This window comes from Mastomys coucha, unplaced genomic scaffold (genome assembly GCF_008632895.1).
Source record: "Mastomys coucha isolate ucsf_1 unplaced genomic scaffold, UCSF_Mcou_1 pScaffold20, whole genome shotgun sequence".
Classification (NCBI taxonomy): Eukaryota; Metazoa; Chordata; class Mammalia; order Rodentia; family Muridae; genus Mastomys; species Mastomys coucha.
The window spans coordinates 95537859-95547572 of record NW_022196903.1 but is presented as its reverse complement, the minus strand read 5'-3'; the positions used below and the strand labels follow the sequence as shown (position 1 = coordinate 95547572).

Here is a 9714-nt window from a genome sequence, read left to right as displayed (position 1 = left end):
ACTCACTCTGTAGACCAGGCTGGCCTTGAACTCAGAAATCTGTATGCCTCTGCATCCCAAGTGCTGGGATTAAAGGTGTGTGCCACCACAGCCCTGCTCATCACTTTCTTCAGCCACACATTTGGTGACTTTTAGTCCAAAGCCAGATTCCAACAACCTTTGAACTGCTTATGCCCGCCAATCAGCTACTTCCACTGGAATGTCTAGAGATATATTTAAAATGATCAATTAATTCATTGAACTTATCATTTAAATCATTGACACATTCAGGAATCTAAACTTAATAAATCTCATTCTATAACATACACATTGTAGATTGGGGTTTATCATGACTGTGATTTTGCCTTTGTAGGAAGCTAACAGCTTCATAGTTAAGAAACCAGTATATTAAGCAAGTAGCTAACTAAACTCTAGTGAAATCTAGGCTGATAGTGTCCAGCAATAATTTGATTCTTTAACTCCATAATTACTTCTCTTTGTTTTCTCCATAGCAGCTAATAGAATGACACTCTCCATGAAATCTATAGAAGAGTTGAAGGCCTCTCTCTCTCTCCCTCCCTCCTTCCTCCCTCCCTACCCCTATCTCTTCTTCCTCCTTCTCTCTCCCTCCTCCCCAATATATGTTTGTGCGTGTGTGTGTGTGTGTGTGTGTGTGTGTGTGTGAATCAAATGATTTTCTGTGCCTGAAGTGACTTCTTTCAATGATAGCTCTCAGATGCATCAACTACATTTCAGCTGGATCATGGCAATAGCCTCTCCATTTTTCCTAGCCTTCTACTTCTAAAATCATGTAGGCAATTTCTCTCTCTCACTACTGTCACCTTAATAATCCCAAATTTCCACTTTAAGCAATCATTCTTAATCATCCTTAATTGCCACTTTAACCAATTACTTCCCTACTCTTCAAATTCTGATGGCCTCTCTTTGAGCTATGAAATTCACTAAAATCCCTAGCCTCCATTTCTAGCCACTTTTATTTCTTTCTAACCCTGTGTAATAGCACTATAACTCTAGCTTCTAAAAAGCATTTCTCAAACCTGTGTGGGTCTCAGTATCACCTGCCTGGTTTGTACATAGAACTCTGGCCCCTCCTCCCTTCATGAAGTTTCAGACGTTGTAGATCTAAGTAAGACTGGAGAACAGAATTTGAAATAAGTCCTAATAAAATATCCATCTTACTTTGATGATTGATACTTTGGGAATACTACTGATTGGGCATAATTTGTCACATGCTTTCCTTTAATGCATTTTGTATTGCTCCAAATAAAGTTCTCTCTCTTCTTTACAGCTTTCAATGACCATCCCTCTTATAATGTTTTCTGTGTATAGTGTATAGTCAGGTCTCATTTTTTCATCAATACCATTCCTTTGCTGCTATCTGATCATAGCTATATCCTTTTGCTCAGGTCCCTGCCATAGCTTCTGCTCATGTCTCCTTATTCTGGTTCTTGTTTATAGACTTATGTGTTTCAAAGGGCCCCTTTCCTTCTCCATAAACAGGTAAAATAGCAATCACCACTGATTTGTTTAAATAAGTGAATATATGGTATAAATATATCATCCTACTAAGAAACTGATACTGGAGTCTGCTGAAATGATAAATTGCTTCCTTTTGTTTATATTATTTTTCTGGTTCGCATTATCAACACAAGTGTAGTTTAGTTTAAAAGGTCTGTTTCAAACAATATCAAACTACTTAGTTTCTATTTTTCTTAATCAGATATAAAAGCTTTAAAGCAACAGTTTATAGGGCATTATAGGGAAAGCTCAGATTGAAACCACAATGGATTATCACTAAAATGATAATCAAAAAGAGACAATTGTAGAGAAACTATGACACTTGTAAATCATTGGTGGCATCTAAAATAGTACAGGTGTTTTAGAAATCAGTGTGACAATTTTTCAGAGATTATACATAAAGCTGTAGCATGTCTACTCCTAGGTTGATGCTTAGAAAAACTCACGTTCCCACAGTATTTATTTATTGATGTTCAGAACAACATTATCATGAAACCCCAAAGTTAAAGCATTCAAATGCCCATCTATGAATGCATGGCTAAATAAATTGTGGTGGTAAATAAATGTTCAGCAATCAAAAAAAAAGGTCTTGGAGATGGAAAGGTGGATCAACAGTAAAGAGCCCATGGTGTTTCTGAAATTCAGTTCTCAGCATCCACATTAAGCCATTTTCATCTACCTGTAACTCCACCTCCAACAGATCCACTCCCATCTTCTGGCCTCCATGGATATTTCATTCATATGCACATACTCTCATACATATACACACTTTCACACATAATTAAAAATGAGATAAAATCTTTTTGAAAGATGGGTTCTTGTGTAGGTCATGGCATGAATTAAACATAGAAATAAGAAGCTAGTCATTAGAGACTATATACATTATAAGGCAAGTTTGTATGAAATAACCAGAATTGGCAAACCATCAGAGATAGAATATGATTCAGTGTGTACCTAAGTTTGAAAAAGTTTAGGAAAACTGGAGAAATTGTTTAATAATTATATTTGGAGCCATTTTGAGTGAAGATGGATATGTTCTTTCTCAATTTGACCATATAATAAATCACTCAACTGTATGCTCTCACTGGGTCAGTTGACACACAGTTTATAGCTCCCAAAAGATATTAATTAAGAAGATAAAATAGGAATTACCTTATGGTTCATGAGGCTTCTTCTGACTGGGTTCTGGGAAGAATGAGTAGCATGCCTAGGTTATTTGACATTCATACTGATCGTAGTTACTTAAGTCAGATTTTTCAAAGTAAACTAAATCATGTATTTTTTCTCAGCTCTTTAAATCAAAGACACATTGACAAGAAAGAATCTTCTTGAGATTTTCTGATTTTTATAATCAAGTCCATAAAAGGCAATATGTAATGTTAAATTGCAGCTTCTATATGTTATCAAGTATTTGGTTCTTTAAAAGAAATCTAGATATAATTGAGAAAAGGGAAAACTTTATGTTAAATATGAAAATGAAATGTGTTACATAAAATTCTTAGTCTTTAAGCTAAATATGATGGCAGATGCCTCTATTTCCAGCATTCAGAAGACAGAAACAGAATCATCACAAATTCAAGGACAGACAGGACCACAAAGTAAGATCCTTTTTCATTATAAAACAAAAACAAACAAAAAACCAGAACAACAAAAACAAAAAATAATAACAATTACTTGGTTTGAGCCAAGGATGGCAATGTACTTTGTGATCTCAGCAGTTTTCAGTGCCTGATGCAGAGAGATTGTGAGCTCTAGGCTAGTCTGGGCTAAACGGCATTATCCTATCAGAACAAGTACGTTTTATGTATAAAGAAAGGTGTTGCCTCAGTTTGTTTTCTCATTGCTATGTGATAAAATACCGAAACAACATAACTTGCAAGAGGAATGGTTTCTCTTAATACACATGCAGTCACAACAAGGAAGTCACAGGGGATCGTAAAGGTTCTGATTACATTACATGGAGAGTCAAGCAGCAGAGAACAAGAGCACTGCTCAGACCAATCTCCATTTTACACAGTGCGTGGTCCCCATCCAGGCAGTGGCTGTGCTCAAAGTAAATATGGGTCTTTCCATATGCATTGACCTACTTGTCATGCCCAGAGGCCATCAGGGAATTCTAAATTCTGTCAAGTTGACAATTAACACTAGCCAACGCAGCAATTAAAAGTACCATTGAGATCTAAATATTGTGTTTCAAGACAATAATGAATTGATCTTCTAAGTATAGTTTCAAAAATCTACATTGGTACATATATATCCATATATGTATTATATTATTATCCATATAATATATGTAATATATATTATCCATATTCTGTATTATCAGAGTCAGAAGTGATTCCCTCACCCAGTATAATATGTATGTAGCCTTTGAATTGAAAAATGATGCAAGCAAACAAGGACAAGCTTTTGTAAATATTTATTATCTCAACCATAAAGGTTGAAGACATTACTCAAACCAAAGAAATTGGGGGAATCCTACAATACAAGATTGTCAGATGACAAAGTTTCATTATAGAGTAACAAAAGAAAAATTGCTAGTAGAAAACATGGAATTCTTCTTCACTTTAGAACAAGTCAACTACATAGCAAATAATTACATATAAGATAAAAGTTTTAAAGTATGAGTTTCCTTTAAAAATATATTTCAACAGGTCCAAGGAACAGCCATCTTCAAAACTGAATCCATAAATTATAACAATGAAGAAAAAGTTGAATATTATATTTTTATTCTATACTTAAAGGACTAGAAATTAACAGAGCAATCTTTTCTTATGAATTGATGGTATATATATTTTCAATTAGTATTTATGCATTTTATTAGGTACACATGCTCAAAAATTTACAAATAGACTGACTTTTTCTTTTTTGTTATATGTGTGTGTTTGTGTATGTGTCTGTGTACATGTGTGTGATTTGCTTGAATGTATATCTGTGTACCAAGTTCATGCCTATAGAATGCAAAAGGAAGTGTTAGATCCCCCAGGGAACTAGAAGTTTGAATGCTTGTGAGCTACCATATAAATGTTAGGAACTGAACACAGGTTCTCTGTAAGAGCAACAGGCGCTCTTAACCACCGAGCCTTCTCTCCAGATCCTAGACTAAGATTTTTTTTTAAATAAATAATAAGATAAGGACTATCAAATGGAACTAGTTAAGGAAAAGGAGTAACTTGTTTTCTTGGGTTCTAATAATTGAAGTAATCAGGTGCTACAGCATAAATCTGTAATTCTAGGAGTCAGACAAGGAAGAGGAAAGAAGGTTCATGACTAGACTGGGCTATATTATTAGGAAAAAAATATTTTCCATCATTTAGGATTCAAAACATTTTACATAAAATCTAGAATTTTCTCTGATCTTGAGAAATGACATGTTCTGGATAGAGATTTGTGAAAGCACTTGGCTCAGTATGCATATGTAACTCATTCCCTATGACTGGACCTCTCAACTGGAGAGCACTTGGCTAAGTACACATGTGGCTCATTCCCTGTGACTGCACATATGACTCTCCGCTCAATATGTGTCTGCTTTCTCTGTGGTATTCTGACTTGTTAGTTTTCTACTCTGGGCTACTTGTCTGGCAGATTTAAATTTGTAGGATAAGCTGCTTCTGAGCAAATATAGCAAGCCCTAAACATTGCTTACATCGTACTTACAGCAAGGAGGAAGAAACCTGATCTGCATTCACCAGATCAGTTTATCCTTCTGAGCCTCAGTGCAAGCTAATTTCCAAGTCTCTGGCATGTATGATTGGCCATGTGTTTACAATCTAGCGAAAGAGAGAAAAGCTTGACCCTCTTTCCTTCATCTGCTGTGAGATATTAAGATATCAACATGCTTTGCAATCCTGGAAGCTACTTGTGCAAAATGCAAAGTTTGTGCTAATGTGGAATCCTCCTTAAGTCCCAGGACTCTCTTGTCTCCCTCCTCTCTCCCATAGGGACCTGAATTCTAATAAACATGTTATTAAACCACTGATACTGGAAGAAACACTTTAGTTAAAATTACCACATCTGCTGTTTTCTCTGCCTCTGTGATCTTCCCCCTAGGAAATCTAGCTGTCAATCTTAGAAAGGAAAAGGGTAAGAAGGGACTAGTTTTCTCAAGTCCTCCTGCTTGTTCACTCACTTGTTGACATTGCTTCACAGTGCCTCCCCCCTACATATGAAGCTTTGAGCCCAAATGTCAAAAGACTCATTTCAAACTTTAAATAACAAAAGAAAGTTTTTGGGTTCTTTTGACTGAAGCAGTCCAGGTCTTAAATATCCCTGAAGACTTAGATCTGCTTCTACAGTTTTCTAACATTTCTCCTCTGACCAGTTTTCCTCCTGGTAACAAAATAACCACAGTAGTTCTAACCTTATATCTGCACACCATCTCCTAATGCAGAAGTTAGGCTCTTTCCTTTTTCCTTACTGAGATTCCCAAACATTACTTCCATTGGGCCTTCTCAGTCCTGTGTCCAACACTAAACTAGTCACTTAGGCCGAGTAATGTCTTATGCTTCGATAATCAACCCTACACTGAATTTTGGCAAGAGAGGGAAGCATGTGTTGATTGCTCTGTGCCAATTTGAAAGCTAATTAAAAGAACTTGCTTGCCTGGCTGATGCTCTGGGCCCAGAAAAGGAATTCCCCTTGCATAGTGGATAGGAAGATGTGGAGGGAGGAATGTATAGTTCTTCTTGCTGTTGTAACCTAGCTCTACACATGCCAGTCTTGCATTTCCCAATGTTTTCTTCCTTTCTAAAATTGTATTATTGCATGTTTTATTACACATAGCTCCAAAGTCCACTAACAATCTGTAGGTAAGAGTACTTTCCTATGCTAGTTTCACATTTATTCTTTATTTGCAAAGGTGTTTTTTTTTTTAACTTGTTCAAGATGACACATTAGGCCGTGGCAGAACTAGAATTCAATCATCATAATGTTCAGCTAAGCATTGATTCTACCCCACCAGGGTACTTCCTTTCTTCCAGGGCTCTCTTCGAGTGTATGCTAGATGAAGATTGTGCTATAATTGGGTTTCAGGTTCAGAAAATCAAAACTGTTACGCGGATAATTGCCCCTATAAAGTACCACTATGGCTTCTTTTTATTCTAAATTGCCTAATCTTTCTGTGACCAAATGTACTTTCAATTAGACCTCTTACCCATGAACACAAGCAATCCAGCCTTGTTATGATCAAATCCCAGGGTTAAAGGTAAACACACCATTACAGTTATGAAAGAAAACAGAGTTTCATTCTTTTATGCTCCTCTGAGAAGTCAGTGTACTGCAGATTAAAGGGAGTGATAGTTGGGCTGCATAGAAGCATAAGGCATTGATTAGAGTATTATTGCTGCGGAACGGTGAAAGCATATAATTACTCTTTGAAGTGTGCAATGCACGGGGAGCAGAGACGCACATTTCCAAGCCCATACATTTAAATTATAAACACAGAAGAAAAAGCATCACCAGGAAGTGATTTTTTTTTCATGTTTAAGCAGATAAGAGTTCACCAGCACAGAGACAGAAAAGCTTTCATTAAGAGTCAAGTAACCATCTTCAATGTAGAAACTATAGAACCAGCAATATTTAGGAGAAATTGGTGTGTCCACATTGAATCCCAGTGAACAAAAACCAACAGTGAAGACACACTCCCCAAATTATTGAGATAATAATTCAGAAGAGTCTGTTATCTTTAAACAGATCCTTAGATGGAAAGGTTATGGTGAGGCCAAGCTATTCGACCTGAAATTGGTGATAACCATCCACAACTGGCTTGATTCCTGGAGCAACAGGAGTTTTTTTTTTTTTCTTTTATAAAAGATGCCATGAAAAGCAATAATGAAATCTCATGTATATCAAAGATTACTTAGGTAATCCACTTCATGCTTATCTCTTCTATAAAAGAAAACTGACCATAGTAGTATATTTCTCCTCAATTTTTGTGAGTTTTGTAAGAGTTCTGTTCTATTCTACAGCAACTAGACATTTTTCTATGCTAGTTTAAAGATATGAAAATAGGCAGCACAAAGAAGTTGGATAGAGGTGGAGAGGTGGCTAAGGACACTTGTTGCCCTTGCTGAGAACCACAGTTTGATTCCTAGAACCCATGTAAGGTAGCTCACAGCCACCTATAACTCCTATAACTTCAGCTTCATATGTACTCAATGCCTCTGATCTCCCTGGAACTTCTATTCACATATGCATACCCAATATTGATACATTATTGAAAAGAATAATGAAAGCATATCTGTTTAAAAATAGTATAGCATGTATTAATTTCATTATTTTCTAAAGTTACTGAATTTTTCAAGTCTTTTAGTTTAAAATACTTTAGCACCCTATAACATTTTCATCAGCATTAGTTTTCTGACTTGAAAAGATTACTTCTCTACAATATCCACAGGTATTTATGAGGTGATAAATATAAAATAATATCTGTGAACCCTAGCTGATTTTCACTGCTTTGAATTCTCCCTACCTCTGTGGCTCAGACAGGATCCAAAAGCAGAAAGCGACCCTGACTGGAGTGTATTGAGAAAAGGAAGAGCAGCATAGCAAATACAAGGAAGGTTACGAACTAGAAAGAAGTGAGAGGCAGGGCAACCAGCAGTGGGCGGGTGTCTTAGCTACATTTCTATTGCTGTGATAAAACAATGAGCAAAGTCACTTTTTGGAGGAAAAGGTTTACATCATCTTCTACTTTGAGTTAACAGTCAACCCCTGAGGGAAAACAGAACCGGAAGTCAACACAGAAGCCCAGAGGCAGAAATTGAAACCATGAAAGAATGTTACTTACTTTCTTGCTCCCCATGACTTGCTGAGCCTGCTTTCTTATATTACCCAGGACCAACTGTATAGAAGAGGCACCATCCACAGTGGTCTGGGTCTTTCCCCATCAACCATGAAACTGTCCAACAGAATATCATACAGGCAATCTGATAGAGGCATTTTCTTAACAGTTTTCTCTTCCACAGACCTACCTTGTGTCAAGTTAAAAAAAAAAAAAAAGAAATCAGTCAATATAGTGGGTCTCTCAGATTCAAATGACAAAAGATAAAGTTCCCAGAAAGACTTGGGCTCTAGCAGAGGAAAGAAGTAGCTCTTAAGTGGCTGTTTATATAAGCAGTTGTCAGTTGGGTGTATGGGATCAGAAGATTCTGATTCTCAAAAAGGCCTGACTGTTATGTGGCCTGAAGAAGTAAATGCCCATGAAATCCACTTTCTGTTTTACTTTATCTACCTTGTTACAGAATCTGAGGTGTTGATTATTGTTTTATCCTGGCATTTGTCATTCAGTCATTGCTCAGGGGATAGAACTTACTTTAATGAGAGACTGTTTGCTAGGGATTGCTGAGACAGTTTGAGCAGTTGCCTTAAAAGGAACTAATGTTCTGCCGTTCGTAGGCACACTACTTTTAACATGAGGACATAATGGCTAGGGAACAGCAACTTGTACTGGCATTATGTCAAACAATAGGAACAAAACAGTACCTTGTGCTATTCTATTAATAAATGCCTTGCTGCAGAATGCATTATGTCAAATGAACTTCATGACATGTTGATTGCATGTCATTCTTTTGAGCATGAACTATGGGGCAGAACCTGCAGAGGTGTGCTCCCCTGCAAAGCCTAACTAGGTAAATAGAGAGGACTGTAACCAGATGTCCAGCTATCCATTCCCATCCAGTACCCCTGGGAACAAAGTACCTTAAGACAACAGGATTCCAAATGGCTGTCATTTAAGAATAGAAGCTTGTTGCTGCCTCTCATTTCTGCACAGTGGGTCAGAACTGCTACTGGCAATTTAAAATGTTTTTAAAACAGTGGGACAGCCTTCAAGTCAATCTATTCATCAATCAGCCTTCAGAATTTACATAGTGTTCCCAGGAAAAACTGTCTTGGGTTCTTTACAAAACATAATAAACTCTGTGAAGGACAAATCCAAATCTCAAAACTAGTGTAAGTACAAATCCTACTAAAGAAAGCAGTCTACATACAGAGAAAGAGATTCCAAGACTATTCATATGCAACATAGTAGTCACTTATTTAGTGGACATTACAGAAAAGTGAGCAAAATGGTACAGCTTAAAATAATCTCTGAATCGAAAAAACACAGGCCCCTCATTTGCTCTTTCCTTGCTATATTTATTCTACAATATGTTCATTTTCTTTTTTATTGTTATTTGTTTTTTCTGTGGTACTTTT

At 36.6% G+C, this 9714-nt stretch overlaps 1 long non-coding RNA gene across 1 annotated transcript in view; it reads right to left on the bottom strand.

Annotated features, from left to right (window-relative positions):
• The window catches only part of LOC116098278, a 41954-nt gene extending 33352 nt beyond the window's left edge, over positions 1 to 8602 (bottom strand). Inside the window, exon 1 of the long non-coding RNA XR_004121775.1 lies at positions 8490 to 8602. This is a non-coding gene — a long non-coding RNA (uncharacterized LOC116098278). The remainder of the gene's footprint in view (positions 1 to 8489) is intronic.
• Between the last annotated feature and the right edge of the window lie 1112 nt (positions 8603 to 9714).